The following is a 23,310-nucleotide window of genomic DNA, read 5'->3' as shown; positions in this document are numbered from 1 at the left end:
CCCTTAGCATATTATTTTAAATTTTATTACACATCTGATCTTCCCAGCTTAAGGATAAATTACTTGAGGCTAGGGAACATGCTAATCTCATCTTTGAGTCCACCACAGCTCATAAGGCAATGTCCATAAAAGGTAGGGAGTAAATATTTGTCAGGAAAGAACAAGTGAGTTGTCGTTTTCCTAAAGACAATAATGAAGCCAATTTTGTACTGTTTGTGTAAAATATTGGATAAGGTTGTCGAGATTGTTACACACAGAATCTTTTCCTTTTTTATTGAGGCCATTAACATGGAGAAGAGGACTATGCAGACAATTATGAAATATATATCTTAAGATAAATAGGTAGAAAGGTTTTCAAGGTTTTGAAAAATATGTTTCACAAGGAACCAGAATTTAAAATATTATTTAGTTCTTTTTCTATGGGATTCTTAAATCCCACAGTGGATTCGCCACTGATAAGCACTCGCTCTTGCTCTCTTTCTTTTTTAATCCTTCAGTTTCTAAGGTAACTTTTAATATCTTGGCATCATTCCATGGTCTTTGGTGTGCTGGTACTTTTCTTATAAGGCCCGTTTTGAGACTATACCTTTTGGTGATTTCAGAATAGAAAGAGATATAAACAGTGCACCTTCTCCATTGAATGTCATAATAGTTTTCAACACAGAGGTGTATTGCTCATGATTCTAGTGATTCAAATTCCTAGGGTAGAAAGAATATAGAGCCACAAATACCCTTCCTTTAAATTTAACTATACCATCTTATCATAATGTCTTCTAATGAAGTATTTTCTGAATGGTTTGACGCAGGTGTCTGTTCTGGTTGTGGGGCGGGGGTGGGGTACAAAGAATGAGATGAATGTGAGAGTTCAGGTATGGGCACAAAGCAATAATTGACATTTGACTGTTGTGGCAGAGCCTTTACCAATATCCAATCTGCGGTTCCTCAGTCTTAGGGAAACAGAACACTCCTGTGCTTCACTGAACCCTTATCTTGCTTCCTGCAAGAGCTGAGTATAGCCTGAATCTTTTTCATGTTTCTCTATTCTACATTGAACAACACATAGCAGAATGTATCGTCAGTAAAGCCAGTAAGCTCTGATCCTAGCTGGGTATACCACATTTTTCCCCTCTGTATTACTTACAACTTCTCCTTGAACAAATTTAGCTGTACCATTTCAGGAAACAGAGGTTGACCAAAATCCTCAAGCACCTCTGGTTAAGAGGGATTTTCACTGCAATGCATACACATAATACTTCCAAGCATTCTGTATGGTGAGAGTGAAATTTGAGAAATGTATATCCAAATAGTATGCACGAATTGTGTCTATATGATATATAAGTACCTCATCAACTTGTGAACAACTAGTAGGAAAAATGTAAAGAAATAATAATAGGATATTATGAGAACTGGAAGGACTGTAGAGAAAAGCATATCTCAGTCTCTCATTTTGAAGATGAGAAAACTAAAGTCCAAATGGGTTAGTTGATTTTCTCAGTATCCTTTAGCCATTAAGTGACAAAGCAAGGACTCCTGACTCCTGGTCCAGTGCTCCCCTCCATCATACCATTGCGTTCATATAAGGAAGAACTAGCTGCAGGTGGATTCTCTGGTGCTTATTCAGATGTTTCTTGAACAAACTTAGAAGCTTTCAGCTCTATCCCATCTTCCACTGAGATGCCCCATTCCATCACTGGGTAGGTCTTACTGTCTAATATTCTTATCATTCTCAAAATCTAGTTTCCTGTAACTCCCACCCATTGGACCTGGTTCTTCTCCTTAGGGCCACACACATGGAACCTGTTTCTTCTTTCCAGTTGCAGTAGTTCAGCTATTCAAAGACAACTGAAGTTCCTTGTCCCCACATCCCAAGCCTTCCTATAATTTTCTTTTCCATGATAAGCATTCTCAGTTCTATTAGTCCTTCACATGGAGAAAATAGAGAAAAGGTTTTTTTACCCCACAGCGTAATTGGTCGACATTTCCCCCCTTATTTTTAATTTTATATTTTGTGTTTAATTTTTACAAATCACGATGAACAATTCTCATGCCTCAGTTTTCCAACCTCTCCCTCGCCCTAGTCCCTTCTGATCTTTTTTGAGGTTGAAATTTAAGATTAGGAGTCCACTGTTATTTGGCAGAGGAAAGGCAACTTGGGATTTACCATTGAATGAGAAGATTTCCTTTTCCCTGTGAGTTTTCAGTTAGCCTGTCTCCTCTCCACTGAAGAGCGGGTAGGGGTGAATCAGTGGGATGATGCCAGAAGTGATACAGGCACATAATAGTTATGCTTAGAAGTGGCTGCCTGCCACTCTGCACAGAGGAGACTTGTGTGGTCAGCAAAAGGCCTTGCAGTTCACATCATGTCTCTATTGCTGGCAGCATAAGTACAGGAAGAAAAAAAAAGTGAAAAGTGGGCTTATTTAACAGCTTTAAGCTGCCTAAAATGTGTGTTTCCAGCCCTAGGGGACACAATCATTCAAGAATTTGTAAAACTGTTCCAATGAATTCATCAGATTTTTTTTGCATATTATTTGAAACCAACTTAGGAGAAGATTTAAGAGGTCAGGAAGGAATTTTTGAATTCATGTAGATTAAAGATGGCAAGGGTTTAGGATTTTCCTTCTTGGGCATCAAACTGTAACTTTGTGTACCAAATTTCCATGTTGTAAAACTCTGTCCTCTCTGTCTTTCTTGGTGTTCAAGTTAGGGGAGGAAGAGTAAGAGGCTGAGGGGCTGGAGAAGGAAATGGGGGCAGAAATGAGGGGGAAGTAGTTGTAGGTCGCAAGTAATGAAGCAAAATGATTCCAAAAACCAAACTGCCAATCAATTAAATATAGATACGAGGACTGAGATTCTGAAATGTTGAAACAAAAATTAAATTAAAAAGAAAATAGTAGATGCTGATCATAACGTTACCACCTCAAAAATTTCTATTATAGCTGTTGTTTTCCTTTTGTTTCTAGATAAAAATGAAAAGTTTTATGTCTTGATTGCAACTGATATTGCCTAAGAAAGATATTCAGGAATCAAAGAGCAGAGGTGGAAAATTATTCAGATTAGATAATTGTCAGAATAAAGACTGTGTGTATGTGCATGTGTGAAAGAGAAAAGTTTCAGGAATGCATCTACCATTGTAGTCTTTTTAGAGACAGACATCTGCTCTAGCTCCTTAGTTTTGGTATATCCTGTAACCTTCCCTTCCATTTGCTTTACCTGTCAGGACTATGCTTACCTGCTTAAATAGCTTTTAAACCAGATCTGAGAAGGAAAAAAAAGGACTCAATGCATTTGACAGTGTGGTTAGAGAACTGCTCTCTTAAATCCAGCAGGGCTTCCTTGTGATTTACATTGCAGATCAGTGTGCATCAGACCTTCGCTCTAGGAGGGCATGTGAATTAGAAGGCCATGTTTTCCCAGTGCAGAAATTATAATTACAAAAACAATTTCAGGGGCAAGATTTTGCTGTTTTCAATTGCTCTTCCAAGTCTCTGTTTACAGTATTTCTTAGTTAAAAGTGACATTCTACTCTGGATACCATTGAGGAGGAAGGAAAACCATAGAATGCCAGAGCTCCAAATCGGGACAGCCTAACCCAGAGGGAAATTCTGAGAAACAGTGGGAGTTGGCAGCCTGCTCAGTCCTTGTTGGTTTTTCCTATTGTACCAAGTTCTCTTCTTTTGGTCTCTCTGTCAATGTTCCTTTTCTTTTCTCCCCTCCCCACCCTTCTTACTGTTCGTTTGAGAGAGACAGGCAGAGAAGAGGAAGAAGGTGGGAAAAAAGAATATGAACCTAAATCCTTTAGGGAGGATCATCCTAAAAGTAAAAGGAAAATTGATGCCAACAAATGTCATTAAGTACCTCCTAGGTTTCCATCCAGTTCCAGATAAAGTAGGCAAGCGTCCCTTCTCTCCCCATAGAGAAGAACAGAGGAACTCAGCAGTCTAGAAGACTATATGATTATCTAATAAACATTTTAAAATATAATAACTGCCTCAGAAGACATGTAGGAGCATATTTGAGATGCTGGGAAAATCAGAAAAACTTGAGCCTAGATTTAAAGGATCAGTTCACCAAGGTACATGCTGTGGAAAGGTAAAGAGGGGAGAAGGGGACAAAAAATCTTTACAAAGATGTGATCATAAGATGTGAGAGCTGCACCATGCCTTCATCTCTCAATTCACAGAAGGATAAAGAGAAACTGAACAAAGTTTCTATTAAAATTCAAGTGCAGATGTATAGGTAAGGCATCCATTAATCAGGAAATTCATCCATCTGTCAGGCCTATCCACACATCCATTTATCTCTTCCTCTCCCCCTTCATTGGTCCCACTCTTCCATCCCTCCTGAAGGACCCAGAGTTTGTTAGGAGAGCCAACTCCCTTCTCAGTCCACTGCTCATTTATAATAACGCCCCAAACCGTTTTATTTCATTTTATTTGTGAATGAGAATAGGGTCAAACCTCAATTGTTTATAGGCGTGGAGGGGAATAGAGACGTTGATTATGCCAAAAGGGCAGATAATCTTCAAATCCCTTCTATTAGAATGTGAACAGATTTTAATGCTTAGATAAAATGGGGGCTGTGCATGACATTTTGATAAAACACTCCAAAACAAAAACAAATAAAAACCCAAAACCCCAGAACACCAAGACAGCCACCCAGTGTGAAGACCAGAGGAAACTGAGAAATACTTGAATATGCACATAACCATTTGCTGTATTTACATAGTTATATCAGAGACTGATACCTTTCCACCCTCCAAAGCTATTAGCAATGCCATCAGCTGATTCAACACAAAAGATGATTTTGGTGGGGAATCCTGTCCACAATTATCCGTAGTAGGAAGGCACATCATTACAAAGTTACTAATATATTACAAACTAACTAAATATATTTAAACTCAGTTTAAAAGAAGCTCCATATTTCTGTAGACGTCGGGAATTTTTAGAAAACCATTTCCGCAGAGTCCCACAATTTACTCTGTGCCAGGGCTCTGAGTTTTCCCTGTAGGCAAGTGATGCTATTCTCCAAACTCTTCATTTGACTCTTGAAAAATTGTGTGGCCACTACATGTGAAAGGGAGCCTTCCCAGCCGTATCCTTGAACAAAATAATGTCAGTGGCCTTGGTTGGTTAGTAGTTACTTTTTTGTGGAGAATGATCACCACGACCCATGGAAAACCAGTTATGGATGCTATTATATAATCACCATTTACTTCTTGGCCTTTTTTGGTTCATAATCTGTCCTTTTCTGCATAGTAACTTTGGTCTCCCCACCCCCAGTTTATTTATAGAGAAATATTTTTGAAAGTAATAAAGTGACAACATACAGATTTAGCTTTTTACTATAATTGCTTCCTTGTGATGATCCCCATATAAACAGGGGAACTTACTATGGTCTGTTGGGGAGGAGGGAAAGGAATGGACTGGAGTGATGGGACATATGCATCCTATTCCTTTATCCTCCAGAAACTTTCCGAGTCATCTGGTGAAAGGATCATCTTTATATATTCCACTTTCCTGGTTTCTGAAATGGGTAGGAGACCACCTGGCTGTAATTGATTTCCTGGGCAGAAGTGGTAATGTGTGAATGAGGCTCTTTCAACACCCACATGGGTGGAGGTCTGGATTTCATCAGTCTCACAGGAGAGCTGTGTACTCCATGAGTCAGGGCCCTCAATGGGAATCACGGCTATAGCTGCTTTATGCATAGGAGCAGTAAAGTATTTTATGAGATTATTCTAATGTTTTAAATATAAATTTAGGGTGCCCATTGCCCGGGAGTAGAGAGTTAACTCTTCTGACCTGTACAGCTCTGGGAAGACAGAAGACAAGAGAGACTTCACTCTTGTATTTAAGAACAGTTTTAGTTCTGATTATACTTGGTCTGCCATAATAACTTTAAAAATTTTTTTTATTAATTTTTATTGGAGTATGGTTGCTTTACAATGTTGTGTTAGCCTCCACTGCACAACAAAATGAATCAGCCATACACATACAGATTGCCATAATACATTTTATAGAATTTATCATGTCATCTCTTTGGATCTTAGAAAGTCAGATGCATGTCTTCTCTCCTCCCTGTACTGGACATTCTTGAGAGTAAGAGCTATATTTCCTATGGCACCTAGCACAGTGCTAGATGTGTGTATATCTGACATCTGATTGATATTTATTGAATCATCAAGCTCCTTAACCTCTCTGTACCTCAGTTTCCTCATCTATAATAGTGATTTCATAAGGGTTGTCGTGAGAATCAGATGACCTAATACATGTGCATTTCTTAGAATAATGCCTGGCACATAGTGGGAAATTGATATTTACCTGGAATATGGAAAGTGTGTGTTGGTGGGGGGGGTTCCCTCTTTCCTCGCCTCTCTGGGAATGAAGCGAAATGAGCGTGAAAACTTAAGCTTCTGAGAGGAAGAAGCTATGCAGTTAGAAGACATATTTGTTATATATGTAGCTGAAAATTATCACAGAAATTCAAATACTTAGTTTATGCCAACTGAAAAAAATATCTTCCTAGGGATTAGTACCTACTTTACAGAATGAAAATATAAAAAGAGTAAAAGAAAAAAAAATGATAATCACATTTCTAGTTAGGCTATAATAGCTTTTCATTCAGAGATTCTTTTTTATAATTTGCTTCAGTCTTACGACAAATTTGCAAGGTATATTGTGAGACTTAGCACAGTTTGGAGGCGATCAAATAGATCTGGGGGAGGAAAAAAATCAAAGCTCTAAGCAGATTCTAATGTGGTTGGGCTAAAAGACACAGAGCGGTGCTGGATTGCGCTCACACCCACTGACAATGCTTGGTATGATCTGGGCCCAAAGAGGATTTCAGAAGTGCTGTGTTTGGCATGGTCATGGTCCTTCAGGCTGAGAGGTTCTTTTTTTTCCTTCCTAGCCTCCTAAACAAGGATATAAATTTTCCAGAATGTTCATTCTGCCAGTAAAATAATGTGACACAACTACCCATATCAGGCAAGTGCATCCTGCTCATCAGTGAAGGGATTCTAAAACTTAATGAATCCTTAAGTCCACTAATGATGTCTGGATGTTACTGAAGCTGTTATCCTAGATCGCTTCTGACATTTGTGTCTTCATAGCAGAGTACCAGCATTCTTCAATTTCCCCTAGTACACTCTGAGCTTGCTTAGCAGATAAGTATAGGTCTCTGTGAGCAACTTACATTTACAGAACTTTTTAGACCTGCACTGTTCAATATGTTAGCCATTAGCCATCATGTGCCTATTTTAAATTAAAATTAAGGAAAATTTAAAGCTGTTACTTTGTCATACTAGCCACATTTCAAGTCCTCAATAGTCATATGTGTCTAGCAGCTACCATATTGGGACAACACAAATTTGAAACATATCTGTTATTACAGAAAGTTCTATTGGATGGTGCTGCAGTAGACTACAGGTATAAAGCAAGAAAATTTACCAGTTTCCAATAAAGAGCAAGTATATCCTGTTTGAAGAAAATCCAACCTGTGAAAGTGTAGGCCTACAAAAAGAATAATTTAGGAAGATTTCATTCTCCTCAAATGGCAGTTCATAATAGGTTCTATTCAGCTACCTTCACTGATTTTGAAGTGTTTATGAATCCTTAATTACATTTAGACAGCAGTTAAAAAATAAATTAATATAAAATAAAGTAAAATGTAAGGCTTTAATGAAGCACAAAGTCATAAGAAACTATGAAGCTGGAAAATTTTATCAGGCCTGTGGAGTGGATATTTGAAATATATATCCACATATATATTTGAAACCAGCCAACCTGGATTTGGGTCTTAACTTTGCTTCTTGCCAAATGGCAGCCTCCTTGGGCAAAAACAGGCAAAACTCACCCCACATAGGAGCTTGGTAACTACTAGGCCCTTTCCCAGTTCCTCTCTTCTTCCTCACCTCCTCCTCAGGGTCTTCTTTTGCCTTCTTTCTCCATTGCATCCTGGAGCCTGGAGCCTGGTACTTTCACGCCAGCCACTCTGTGTTTCAGGATCTAGCTGTGCTGGCCAGATAAACTCCTCTTTCTTTCTGTGACATCCCCCTGACCAGTCACCCTTTCAGATAATACCATGCTTTCATTCAGTCAAAATCTGCATCTCCCCTTGGAAAGGAGCAGCAGCAGTGAGAAGCTCACACCCCATGGCAGGGCACTGATGGAGAAATTTCGGGCAGCTTTATTCCTTGAGTTGGATCAGAAGGAGTAAAGAGCATTAAAGTAGAAATCAGAAGATCCGGGTGTAAGTCTCAGTGCTGACAATGATTTCTGCAAATCCTATATCTCATGGTAAAATTCCTTATTTATAAAATGGAAAGATTGGACTAGAAAGTCTCTTGTTGCTCCTTTCCATTCAAACTTCAGTAAGAACCACTAACTGCCTCCCAGCTAGACTGGCAACTTTGTGAGGGCAGGGACTTGGGCTGCCTGTTCCCGGCTGTCTCTCTCAGGGTCCAGCACAGTGCCGGTCACTTAGTAGCTGCCCAGGGCATATCTGTGGGATGAGTGGATGGCAGAGGTAACCTGCCTCCCTTGTATGTGCTTTTCTGCTGGATCCAGTGTCTCTATCATCCACTACCTTCACTCTGCTTAGCCTCTTGCACCCTTCTATTTCTGGTGTCATCACTACTGTACCTTTTCTTTTTAGAAAGTCTCAGGAGCTCTCTTGCATTACACCATCATTTCTGATTTCTCCATATAGCTGTGGCTAGAAAACAAACTGTGCTGTGTAATTATCCTTGCAAAACTCTCCTCGAAGACTTCCAATTTAATAGAATTACCAAGATATAAAAACATTAAAACAAAAATGAGCTTGTTAGAGTAAATTTGGCTTCATAAATGTGTTCCCCTTTTATTATAAAACATTGATTTCTGTGGTCACCTTCTCTGAATTATTGAAAGCTGAGTGGACTGTCTTAATTGGGAAGGAGAAATGTCAGCAAGCAACTGCCATGGAAACCAAAGAGGGAATACACAGGATGAAGAAGAAATAAAGAGGAATGGGGGACAAAGCTGGCTACATAGTCAAGTGGAAATCATCATGAGGAAGCAGATACATGCCTGCCTTGGTGAAGCTGTTGGAATATTAATACTAGTCTGGGAGAGGAGTGGATAAATAGTATGCTGAAGGGTCCGTATAAATGCGGAGCCTCATGATTCCATAGCAAGAATAGGAATTCTTGTTTCCCAGGCAGGAACATCTTTCTTCTTGATATTGGAATCTGGCCTTGGCCTAACAAAGACTGACCAGCAGAACTGCCCTGGGGTCTCACTTCTCCCCCTCACCAGCATGATTTTAACCTCTGGATGTCCCCATCTGACACAGTCACTGATGCTTGCTGACCCCACTCCTCACTGGGCTCTTGTGTGGGTTTACCAGCCCCCCCCAAAATCTGCTTGAGGCTCTGAGCTTCTTGGAGATCATAGTAATCAGTGTGGAGAAAGCAGAGTGGCCCTCCCTGGAGCCTCCTAACCACCAGTTTGGAGAGGAGAGCAGTGGCTGTGGCCAACCATAATGAATTCCCCACAGGGGCTGGTCAGAGGAAGGGCGAGGGAGGGGGCAGCTGCAGGCCTCTGAGTTGCTGTTCCTAGGACACAGACATTTTCACCACTCGGAGAGGAGCCCCCTCCATACTGGAGAGCTAGCTGGCCAAGAGAGTGGCCAAGTTTCTTGAATTAGGGCCAGTGGGAACTTCCAGAGGTGATGACCTCATGCTGCTCACTTGCTCTGGGGGAAATATGCAGGCTCTCTCAGGTCAATGACCAAATCCTTGGGAGCCTACTGACACAGGGTGACTTCTTTAGGAAACCTTCTGAACATTGCTGCCCTTCAATACCTGGATCAAATGCAACAGAAAAAGATCTCCAAACAAAGCAATAGCAACCATAGTCATAATAGCAGCTGATACATAACACTTACATTATCAAAAACTGTTGTATGAACTTTTATATGTGTTTACTCAGTTTATCCTCACAGAAACTTTATAAGATAGGTACTATTATTGTTCTGTTTTACAGATGAAAAATCTAAGGCATAAGAAGGTAACCTGTCCAAGACCATAGAGCTAGTAAATGTCAGTAATGGTGGTATCTGAAATTTGAACCTAAGCATTTGGCTTCAGCGTATGGATTCTTAGCCACTACTAAGAACATGCCCCTAAAATTGAACATCCATTAAATACCTATTAATAGGGCCTAGCATAAAGTGTGCCTTATGGGGGTCTATGAATTTGAGTTCACTTCTGAGGTAGGATAGGGTGGAGGAATACATGCCCCCATTCAGCACTGGGTAAATAACTTGCTGGGTCCCTTTTTAAAAAATTGTGAAGACGTTCCACATGTTGACTTTAGGTCATGGAGCATTAAATCAAACATGGGATCCTTCTGAAAGAGGAACAGGTGGCATCCTATGAAGCTGGCCCTGTCCCCAACTCCCAGAAAAACAAAACAAAACAAAACAAGACCTAGAGTACAAAGCAAATAACAGAGTATATGTAAAAAGAAAATGGAGTGAATGTGCTTAAGGTGAAATCTGTGAGAAAGCATGCAGTCGAAAAGTGGAGGGCACACCTACAAAATTAAGACATTACTTCCCAGTAAGGAGTCAGGAGCCAGGTTCGGGTGAGCATGATGGCTCATCGCGTTGAATCCCCCGCCCCTTAGCTGTGTCATTCAGTTACACTTGTTCTGAACCAAAATGTTCCTAAGTCCTAGCCAGGTAGGTGTGGAATATTTTCATACCTTTGGAGCTGCAAGTCAAAACCAGCTGTGACTGAATCTGTGTGTGACAGGAGCCCAGCTGTATTATATTATCTCAGCTTCAAAATGACCACAGCCTACATAACTGTCTCATAATCAGTCATTCTAAAGATGCGAGAGACCAGAGACGAAAAGGTCTAAAGGGGATTTTTAGTTCAAATAAGCTATAGCTCCAGGGGTCTGCTCAGGGTCAACATGCAAGTTGCTGGGGAAGTAGCAGCATAATTATCATTATTTGTAGCCCTACATGGCAAATGTGGAATTTTATACAGTGGCTGTAATTTGTTTTCTATGTAACCAACACAAAATAGAGCAGGCAGCAGGCCACCTCTCCACTCCAGGACCTCCCTTATAGCTCCTCTTCCAGTACCTTCCCTACCTTAAGCATCACACCTACTTCCTGTCCCCCTCCATCCCCTCCTGCCCTCCCCATCTTGTACCTGGGTCCAGGACACAAATGATCCTGGCCATCTCAGAACAGTCTTGCTTCGGTCTGTGTGCTGGGGGCTGCATCTCAAATAGGCTCTGGGCACATCTGGCTGCACAGTAGGAGTACCACACTCCAAAGTGCAAAAACGAAACCACAAAAGATCAAAAGAAAAGCATCATAGGCAAGAAATTATCCTTATCTTTATCTCCACAGAATCCGTCAAGTACAAGCATCTAAGAGATGGCAAGCAGTAAGATAACAAATGGGAAGCCAGGGGAAATTAAAAGCAGCCACTAATCATTTGCCTTTCAGCTGGCCTGGTAGGGCCTAAAAGGCTCCAGGAGGGCATCCCACAGACAGAACCTCTATTAGGAACAGACTCCAGCAAAATAGACAACCTGCTAATCATCAGGCCTCAAGATGACAGCCTGGCTAATCAAAGTTAAAACAGGAAAGCCAATTTCATTTATACATTGCACACTGTTAGAATTGATTTCTCCCTTGCTTAGGATATTCAGTCTTACCTCTTCTTGGGGTTTGATGTTTTGCTGTTGAAGTATGGCTAATCTTCACCTCCTGCACCTGCAACTATGCCCAGGGACTCCTGCAGGTAGCTAACCCCACTGAAGCCCAAAGAACTACACCATGGCAATATAACATCTGTGAATATCTCTTCCTCTACTAGGAATTTGTGTCCAACATTAGCATCTAATCTCTTGACTGGGTCAAGTGTCCATTTATTTATGATAAAACTAGCCTGCCCATGCTTGAACAAATTTAGACATAGTATTAGAAACAGAATCCACCAAGATTTTTCTGGAGCATATTTCATTTAGATATTTAGAGTATGACCTGGGTCAGTTAGGAACTGACTACCCTCTTTATAGTATCAGTGTTTTATTCAAACTGGGATATAACTGATTACAAATGGTAAAGAAGGTTTGGACTGAAGGTCAAAATGCTGTCACTCTGATCTCGGTTATTCATATATAGCCATGTGCTACAGCTTTTAGTGCATTTGTACCATATGCATTCATATTTTTAAATATTTTATTATCAATAATAGGCAGTTGTGTTCAGTTCAGGGGATGTACTGTATGATTTCACGAGCCATTCATATTTGTAATTTTTGTGGATGGTGCCCTCTGGAGTTGTGCAATTAAAAATCTGCATGGTCATGTGTGACAGCTCTGTGTACCTCTGTTCTACGGGGACAAAAGCATTAATCTATTCAATAACATAGAGTAAGAATACAGAAATGATGGTTCAGTCCCTGCCTATCAAAAAGAACTGTGACAAAGGCAAATATGTAAAGACAGAAAAATTACACTGAAATAAAAAATGCCCTAAGACTATATTTCTGGTATGTACAGAGTACTGTTGGGAAACGTAGAAGAGAGTTAACTCTACTTGAAGGAATCAAGGGGGACTTCACAGAGGAGATGACATTAGACTGTGGTCTTGAGGGATGAGTAGATATAGAGTGAATAAAGAATTTCAGGCAGAGGAATCCTTGTGTGAAAAGACTTAAGATACCAAAGTGTGCAGCTTTTAGAGGCAAGAAATTCTTTAGTACTAGGAAACAATGGGGACAGTGGGTACAGGCAAGAAGGGGTGTAATGGAAGATACAGTTAGAAAGGTGGGCCTTTCACAAAGGCCCAGATCACAAAGGCTCCTTGTTCAACTGTTTGGACATCTAAGATAAAATTTTATCAATAAATGAATTCAGTACTGACTGCTTGGCCAGTTAAGCTCCAATCAGAAAACAATGACAGCCAATAAAACTGTCTTGCCTGTAGAGGCAGCAAAGTAGTAAGAGCATGGGCTCTGGAATGGGAATGCATGGGCCATCCCTCATAGTTCTTTAACCTCTGCACACATCAGTTTCATTAGCTGTTAAAGGGGATTCATAATAGTATCTGCCTCATAGAGTTGGTGTGGGTTTTACATGAGATAATCTATGATGTAATTCATTTGCCAGAGTGTCTGGTATTTACTAATTCACAGTAACTGTTGGTGGATCTTCTTATACTGCTGCTACTTTTCTTCCTGCTCTTGCCCTCCCCCTCCTTCTCCTCTTCTAATTACTATGATTAACTATTATTATTACTGCTAATTTCATGGAGCCCACAGTCCAGATTGTCTCCTTAATCCTGCTCTGACTAGATTATAAATAACTAGTTTAGTTTGGGTGGACAGCAAACCTCAGGTCATCTGAATATCTGCTTACTATTAACAGCACTAAAAATGGAAGAAAATCAGGTAAATCTTAAGTATTTTTTCTTCTCACATCAAATAACACATTTTAAAGCTCTACTGTCTTCTAGCATACTCAACTATGGGACATATGAACTGTTTACTGTTCATTGCTTTACCTTAGTTTTTTTCCCCTAAGCTATAGCAAAAATCAGTTTAAATTATTTTAAAAGAAATTTCTGGAAAGGAGAACCCTTAGTCTGGGATTTTGCCATTATGACTACTTTTCCCTTCCCCTTCTACACACCCTTACAGAGAAAGAGGGAGGGAGGAAGGGTGAGAGAGAAGGAGAGATGGATTGATTAATACCATTGGCTTCTTTATTAAGTAATACTACAACCCCTGTATTTAAGCTGACAACACGGGCATCTCTTTAACATTTTAATTAAATAATGTTGGAGAAAGCCTTCCTGTTTTTCTGATGACAAGCCTTGGCTTATAGTCAAAAGCTCTCAGTTAAGCTTTGACAAGATGAGGACACTTCTGAGAGACCAAGGGCCCCCTGTAGCTTAATGCTCCCTATTTCTTTTCATAACAACATTTGGTGTGTGACTGGAACATAATGTTTGCGCCCAACAAAAAATGGTAGAGGGACAAGCCTTTCACCAGCCTTTCAGATCTCTTTCCAAGGGTGCACTTACAATTTCATCTTTCTTTTTTAGATACCAGTGTTCATAACCCTAAAACCATTGCAAGGGTGACCTCTAAGATATGGCAAGCCAACAGCATTGTGCCAGGCTCCCCAACCTTGGCAAGCCCTGAGCAGCTGGCCATACAGTGACTTAGCACGCCCCTTGGGGGAGGTGACGGAGGCAGCTCCACTAGCTGGTGATCAGAAAGCCTTGAGTCTCCTAGCCATGAAATCATTCATAAGTCTGACTCTCCAACACCATCATTAAGGCAAAAAAGTAGGTTTGTCTGACCCCTCACATACCCACTTCACACCCGTAGACTACCGTTTTGGGTGTCTTTTCCCTTTTAACAGGGGAAACTAGGAAACTGGCCTTTACTGCACTGTATTTTAGGCACCTCATAGGAGTTTCATAAATGCTGCCCTGATCCTTGCATTAATTGATAGACCTTTCCATTTTCATTTTAACAGTTACATAGCTTGAAGCTCAGAGTTCATACCAGAGTAACAGAGTAAGAATTGGAGCCCAGATTTATCTGATCAAAAGTCTTCTACTTTCTGCTACTTTTCAAAATTTAACATTTATTCATATCGCCCATGGAGAAAGATGCAGTCTCCCTTAAAGATGCTTCTTGGTCCCTGTGGACCCTCTGGGATCACACTAAACATCCCAAATGATCTGTGTGTTCTTGGCAGGAGAGCTACATCACTGCTTTAATCTGTGAGTAACTTGGGTGCTAAGTGATATGGGTGAATATCATAAACCATGTGGAGCAAGAGAAGCCAGATAAATACCCTCTGGTTCCATTTATAAAAGTTCAAAAGTAGGTAACACTAATGGACAGTGTCAGAAATCAAGGTCGTGATTATTTTCAGAGTACAGGAAATGAAAGGGGCCCCAGGGGCTTTTAAGGTACTAGTCATGTTCTGTTTCATGAGCTGGAGCTGAGGACAGGGGAGTGTTCAGTTTGTGAAAATTAATCAAATCATTTACCTATGATTTGTGCACTTTTCTGTATGTATGTTCTAATTCAATAAAAACATTTCTAAAAGTTGCATCAGGCTTAGAACTCAGAGAGTTTTGAAGCAACTTCTTTGAATTATCTGACACCTTTACAATGTATTGAAATTTTCAGGGAAAAAACACAATGATAGCTTATAAAAGAAAAAACATCTTAGAAAATTGCCCTCCATATCTTTCCACTATTGCTGATGTTTCATCTACTGCGTTGGGCTTAGTGTGAAAATTTGAATCCCAATATGTTATCATGGTTTAAATCCTCCCATTGAAATTCAAAAGTAACTATTCTGCTTTTTTCCTTCTGCTGTAAGATACCGATTATGAGGAAATGTGATTCATGTTTTAACCTTACTGACCATTATAGTAATCATTGATGTCTTTTACCATATACATAAAAGGTTAGTACATTAGAATTGTGTTGGATTACCAGCCCCTGCTAAAGCATACGTTATTGCCCTAAGAATAGAGGAAGTTTCTACCGAAAGGAAAATTTTGAAATAGTGAGACACTATGATTCTGCCTAGAAAATCTACATACAGTGTAATAAATGTTCACATCATTTCAGGAGCCACCTATTACAAAATAAGTATGAAAATAGCCTGCATTAATCGAATGCTTGTTATATATCAGACACTGTTTTAAGCATATTGCATTGGGATGACTCACTTATCAGCCTATGAGAGAGGTCTCTTATTATCTCCATTTTACAGATGAGGAAAATAAGGCACACATATGTTATGTAACTTGCCTCAGATCCTCAGATTATTATACAGCCAGTTTGAGACAGAACTAGGACATAAACCTACTCAGTTTGGCTCTTCTTCTGGTAAAGGGCAGGCAATTCATTCTCAACGTTTCACTCCTTCACCCTCTAAGGCTTAGAAAAAGTCTGCTGGTGTTTCATAAATAGTTTAAATGGAAAAATGGTGAGGGCTTGGCAGCCTTGAGTTAAGAAAAATGGGGAGACAATCTCATAAATTAAAGGGTAGCAATGATTATACAAAGAGAGTATTGAGTTCATGGAGAGGAAAGTACGGGGGATAGTGCAGGAGGAAGCAAAGGGAATTATGTAACTTAGAGCAGCTTTGTAAAGGGCTTTGATGCAGAAGGTGAGATTTTGGATACAACTTGATGCCAGTTAGTGCCCACCACTGTGCAGGATCTGTTCACTGGGTGCAGCACCAAATGAAAAAATGGATGGCCAAATATCACAGTGGGCCCAGGAGCCTCCTAATCAATATAGACTCCCATTTACTTCACCTGTAGGGCTACAGTTCAAGAAAAGCCAGTATCCATATGTTTCCTTAAACCAAGTTCTTAACCTAGGATGACATTCTGGAGACCTTTTGCTTTTCACCATAATGCTGATGCATCGCAAACATGCCCTCAAAGGGCAGCTTTCTGCCAAGTGATGATGACAGACACTTAACTCCTACCTCCATGTTTTGCACATAGGCAGAGAAATTTGTTGAATAAAATAAATGAACTACTGTAAATTAACCAAACAAATGAATCAAGCCAGTATATCTGCTAACCACCATGTATCTCTTGCATGTATTTGCTACTCTCTTCCTTTAATTACGATCCTACCCCAAATCAATGAAATCATATACCTTTTGAAGAAAACCCTGCTGAAAGTGATGTGAATGCCAGGACCTTCAGGAAGAGTAGGAGGAAGACACTCTCCATGTATGGGAGCCTTAGGTACCCGTGATGCTACCCCAGAGGCACTGTTTCTCTGCACTTGTGATTCTTGTCGACCATGGTAAACTAATTACCATATAACTGGTGAGCCATTAGAAACACATTTGGACATCCTAAGCATTTGGAGGCTGATGCTCGAGGCCCTCTCATTTCAAGGTCCTTTGCTGGCTCTTACTCTATTTTGTGTTGGATGATGATCATCATAGATAATATTTATTAAGTACTTAATTGCTTATCGGGAACTGTGTTGAGTGCTTTACAAACATTTTATCAATAGTGACAACAGTCCTGTGAGGTAGGCAGTAATACTTTCCCCCAGTTACACATGGAAGCTTAGCTATATCCTGTAATGTGCTCAAGGCCACACAGCTGTTCAGTGCTGGAGTCAGTATTCAAGTCCACATTGTCCTGATCCCTAAGCTGGCACCCAGTGTAGTATACTTTATCTGCCTGTAGCAATTCCATATCTCTATTCCTCAGCTCTTAACTCATTGATTTGACTTGTTTAAAGCACTGGCTTCAGTGATTTTGACTTTGGAACTATTGCTCAGTTGGCATCCAGCCTCTGGCTTCATAACTGTACTCTATGATCAAAGTCAGGCCTAGGACCCCAAGTCATTGGGTTGGCACCACTCCCAGGCCTCCCCTGATCCTCAGGCAAGCAGAAAACCTGACATACCTGCCTTGGGATACCCTCTAATAGGAAATTCTAAAATGTCACATGCTTGGACAGATGGATGGAAAAACATTGAAATTGCTTCTTCCTTTTTATTTGCAAAGGTAGAGCTGGATTTGAAGAAATAGATGCAAAGCAAAAACCCACTCCATATTTAGCTAGCCTCAAAATACACATGACCTGAGAGCTCCCTATTTAGCTCACCTCCTTACTTCTGCTGCAAATGTTTGCTGATGCTACAGCTTACAAAGCACAGATCTGCAGGGGCCTCTGAACCCCTTTGGTATACGCTTTCCCATGTTTAGGTAAATGTCAGTGGAAAATCACCATGTATTTAGTGTTTTAATAAAACTACATTATTGTTTATTTTGTGGCCTCAGGTTTCAAAACGGAAAGAAATAGCCACATTAAACTTTGCCCCTAAAACTTTAGCAACTCCCTCCAGGATACTTATAAATGTTATCCTCCTGCCACCTGAGCTATGTTTTCACTAGAACATCCTCCACTGCTAATTCTAGTCGATAATCATAGGACTGGCCAGGGTCATTTTCAGGCTTGAGGAAAGAAATAGAATCCAGATTGTGTGTCACAAGAAATATAACTTAATTCCTAACTTCCAGTTCCTTGATGACAAGGTCACGGAATGCCAAACTTAGATCATGGAACAGTAATTCTACCAAAAACACATAAGCAATGAAATCTACCTCAGCTTCTATTTCCCTGCCTAGCCCTCAAAGTGCTTCATCACCGTCTCCAACCTCAGTGTTAAAAACTAGATTTGTGCATTTCACTGTCCAGGACACTGACAAGAATGAAGGGTTGAATCAACCAGCTGTACTGACTTCATGGTGCCCATCAGATCCAAGTGTCTCTGAGATGTCATTTTAGGTGCTATTGTGTTTGTAGCAGGTTGTCACATGGACAGTGGGATTTTCATAGGCCAGGAAGCCTCCTCTCCCACTCCTCCTTCACTTGTTTTCCAGTGCTTGTGTGTTTTTTAAAAGAAACGTGGTTGGAAATTATAGATATCCTAAAATGTAAATATGCTCCATATTTGAAATAACACAGTGACATACATTAACTCTCACACATGACTACAATCACCATGTTTTCAGAGAGTTCCTTCTTTAAGAGGGAAGAGAGAACCCAATGGCTTTGGATACTGGAGTCCTGGAGTACAAAGAAATGTCCCTCACAGAGGATGAGAAAGGGAGGAAGGGATAAAACAGTATTCTCCTACCTCACTCCTGTGACAGAGCTGTCCATGTGCAAACTGAACTGTATTTGGTACAGTTGCTAAGAACACTATGAGGTTTCTGTATATGATAATAAATAAACTGGATATTTCCCAACCTTGTGACTAAATATTACTATTTAATTTAACACTTGGTTATTGAACTACTATGATTCATGATGCCTTCTAATAAGTTCCAGGTTCTGTTTCATACAGGTGTGGTTTTTAAAAAATGTTTTTACCAAAATCTGTGTTTTCTATACTGTAAAAGTTTCGCTGACTTTTGAATGAAAGCTCTAAATGGAAGCGCTAATCTTTTATTGGATAAAAGGCAAATAATTGGTTTCTCTCATTTCATTGAGGTTCTTAGGCACAACCAGCAGGGTCGTGGCACAAATCCATTCAGCAGTAAATAACTTTTTGTTCGTGTAATGGCTACAGACTGAACCACAGCAGATGTGAAGATTAGCTGGTAGAAACCAACCTTATTTTGGAAATGTGCTAAGACAAAAAGTGCTGAATGCTAGCAAATAAAAAGGAAAACATTCATTGTAGCTCCAAACATTCACTGTTTTCCAGTGTTAAGGATAGATAACCACTTCCCTGTATTCTAGAATAGATGAGAAGGGTATTAATGTAAGGGGCTGGAACATTCATTTGAGAGGGAAGAAATGGGATCAGAATTAGGAAATTGGCTCGTGGAAGAAATCCCACTGCAGGAGTCGCGGAGAGGCGTTAGAAAGAAGTCCTCTGGTCTCAGCTTACCCTTCCTCACAGCTGTGAGAGGGAAACGAACCAAGCAGAAAATGGTGACAGAGGTCATTCTTGGGGTGAGGGCTGAATTTCCTCCCTTCTGTTGGGGGAACCTTTTAGTAAGCAAGAATAGCAATGGGCCTATCTTCCGTGGACAAGCCATATGCAAGCTGGTGAATCAGTGCCTCCTTAACCCTACTGGTCTCATACCCTTCGCGTCCCCTGTCCTTGGCTTTCTGAGGCAGAACTCTCCTTTTCTTTTCTGTCTGGGAGTCACCTGCAAAGGCTGATTGTCAGTAGAGGTTAAAGCTTGATTTGACTGCTTTCACTACATATGAGGGACACTTTATCAAGTGAGACCTCTTAGCACCTGTCTCAGCTGATTAGTGAGACCTCTTAGCACCTGTCCTAGGCTTAGGATTATTGTGCAGAAATCAGGGGCAGGAGCAGCGGAGGCAAAGTACAAATGTCTCCATCTTTGGGCTAGATGCCTTATTTATCCTGCCATCTCAGTGCTTCAGGACCTGGATACGGGACCAGATCTGAGCCCCTGAAGCTGAGTGGAAAGAGAAAAATGCTGCAATGTCTTCCCTCTTCCTGATCAGATTCAAGGCTGGTTTCTCCAGCTCTGCTGTAGACCTGTCACAGAGGCCAAGTAGCAGCAGCTGCTTACTACTACTCTCTTTCCTGTTACCCAGAGGGCACTTCATAACTTTTCATCTCTGAACTTAAACACCATTTGCAGTCTGTGCCATTCTGCTCATTTCTTAACCGTATTTTGTCAGTATTGCTCCTTATGAGATGTCTGAAAAGGCTGACTAACCATACTAGCAGACTAACATTTGATAGACTAGAAGTCTCCAGGTGTTGTAGATGCTGTAAAAGCAAAAACTACCTGGCTCCAAAAAGGTGGGTCAGGAGGACACTAGGAGCAGCAGAAGTATGAATCAGAGGGTAGAAGAAAAGAAGGAATGGTGTTGGTGTGGAATCATCTAAAACATTGAGTGGAGAGCTTTTCAGGTGCCTGTTTGTCAACCACAGAGCCTCATGTTGACTTTCCCCTTTCCCTCCCTCTGCTCCTGTCGCTTCCCTCACCTTCCCCCTCCACCTCCATCTCTCTATTATCTCAAAGTCTCCACCTCATCCCCTTTTATTCTTATTTTCTTCAAAGCAAATTACTTGTTTTAATTTTTTATTCCACATACCCATTGAATTATAATATTGATGTATATCTTAGTTACTTTTTAACTGGCTGGAGAGCAGAGAGCATGACTTCACACCAAGCTAGGGAAGATAAAAAGTCAAATTCAGGGGGGCTTCCCTGGTGGTGCAGTGGTTGAGAGTCCACCTGCCGATGCAAGGGACACGGGTTTGTGCCCCGGTCCGGGAAGATCCCATATGCCACGGAGCGGCTGGGCCTGTGAGCCATGGCTGCTGAGCCTGCGCCTCCAGAGCCTGTGCTCTGCAACGGGAGAGGCCACAACAGTGAGAGGCCTGCGTACTGCAAAAAAAAAAAAAAAGTCAAATTCAGTTTTCCAACATTTCAGCAAAGAATTGGTCTATTGACCTAGTTATAATTCTAATTCTTATAAGACAAAGAAAAGTGTGTGGATTTACTTATAGAAGTCTGTTAAAAATTAAATGACCAGGGGTGCATAGTAAGTATAATTTTATTCTTCTAATAAATTGTGTGGATTAGGATTTATAATGCGTTGAAAACAATTTAAACGATAATGGACATTACATATATATTTATATTTATGCTCTATTGTATTAATAGGGAAAATATGAATGAGTCAAATGCTGGTATTTTATATATAGAAAAAATTTTAAAACAGTGCATTTTTATGTGTTTGAATCCACTCATATTGCCTGTTCTTAGCCTGCAGTTCTATGTTATTTATATTAATAACTGCAGAGCTTAACCCATGTAGAGAAAACAAACTATTTAAAATGGGTCTAGCACTGTGTCCTCAAACAGTGCACATCACTGAAATGAACTTAAACGTTTTGTAAATATTTTTGAGAAGCGAACATTTCTTGAACACCTGACTGTTTGTTTTCAGGGAGAGAACTTCCAGGAGACAGTGGAAGGGATGAGTAGTGCCGCCCTGGCTGATTTGCACTCCCTTTACTGCAGTTCTCCTATTTGGATCTCCATCTGCTTTTCCTTTGACAAATCTGTCTTTTGGGGGTACTCCTTTTAACTTCTTTTCTTTATCACAACCGGCATTTGAATATAACTAATTCAGCCTGCTGCTTGATGCTGAGCACAGCAAGAAATCCACATCAGCACCCCCTGCACAAACTGCCTTCTACTTTTACAAAACCAAGTGCCAAACTGGTTTTACAATGGAGATGTTGAACATAAAAGTTGGCTCCATCATAATGTCCACCCGGTTGTTATGTGAATGGTTGTTTATAACTTGTGTTCAGCTTTCTAGCCAAGCACTAGTGTCGCCTAAAATTGCTACTGTGAGAAAACCAAAATGCTATTTTGTAAGTCCAGACTGTTCATCTAAGATTTAGAAAACTGCTCTTCTTTCTGCAGAGCTTGCTAAAGAAAGATAAACAACTCTACCCAGACAATGGGTAGCTGGGGAGCAGCGGCTCTTTATTAGGTTACATATTACTGTGGAGATGGGCAGAGATGTGTGCTTTAAAGGCGATTGCCTTCTTGTGGGGTAAAATATGTTAAATACCAGTAGTCTCCACAGATCCCTGAGTTGACCTTTTATGAATCTGTTACTGAGAAATTGATCAGCCCCTTATTTTTCCCACGATAACATCAGAAGCTTAATTTGGATATTGTTATCTATTGTTTTTATATTATAATTATAACTTAAACAACTAATTTGGCTTAAAATAATCAATAATTGGCATCTGATAGTTGATGATCAATGACCCTATTTTCCCCCGTAGGTATTTGCCAGACATCATCTTGACTTCTAAAGGAGCTATATATGATGAGTAATTGAATGCCTGAAGATATGTTGGATTTGTGTCTGAGGGCAGAATACAATTTTAAATAATTTATTTGACCTGCCTAGAATTATTAAATTTCAAATGAACAAATTAATAATAAAATCTGTGTGTGATGATAGTAATAATCTAAGTCTTCCATTTAGCTTGAATTTTGAATCAAATATATAATTTATTCAGTGATAATAAATTTGTGTCTTAATAACATGAAATGATTTCAGGGATTGGCTGTCATCTTTGGAGCCATCAGGAAATAGGTACAAGGGGCCTCACGGGGGAATTCAGTAATTCCTAGCAATGCAATCAGATGGAAATAGTAACATGTCTGTCACTGCTGCTGAGTGCCTCCTGGGCTACAGGGATGAGAAATAGAAGGCAATGCTTAGGGGGAAAAAAGCTGTTTTATAGAGACCTAAGAATCAGAGCCTATGAGTCCTTGCAGGGAAGTAATAAAGGGTATGTGGAAATTAAGCTCTCATAAAATGAAAAAGCATTCCTCAATAGTGGAAGGGTTGGAAGTTGTCAGATGGCCTATAGTCCTTACTAGTATGGAGTCAATCCCAAAATAAGCCAGGGAAGGAATGACTGAGTCTGAAGTGGTAAAGTGAGAATAGAACTGAAAAAGTTATCTGAAATACAGGAACTAAGTGAAATCTTATAGGCGACCTCTAATAACACCTTCCCCAAGAGTCTAAGGGGACTATTAAGGTGTTTATGGCTGGTGAGAGGGGTTGAGACAAATTACAATGCTACTGTTTCTTAATTTCTTTTTGGTGGGAGGGTGTTGTCCTTTCAGACTGAGATTGGGAAAACCTACCTGCTTAGTGAGATTCCTACATGTTTAAATTGAAGT

This window comes from Lipotes vexillifer, unplaced genomic scaffold, assembly GCF_000442215.2.
Source record: "Lipotes vexillifer unplaced genomic scaffold, Lipotes_vexillifer_v1.1 scaffold1052, whole genome shotgun sequence".
NCBI classification, from domain to species: Eukaryota; Metazoa; Chordata; class Mammalia; order Artiodactyla; family Lipotidae; genus Lipotes; species Lipotes vexillifer.
The sequence above is the reverse complement of the archived record's forward strand: the minus strand, read 5'-3'. Positions refer to the sequence as shown.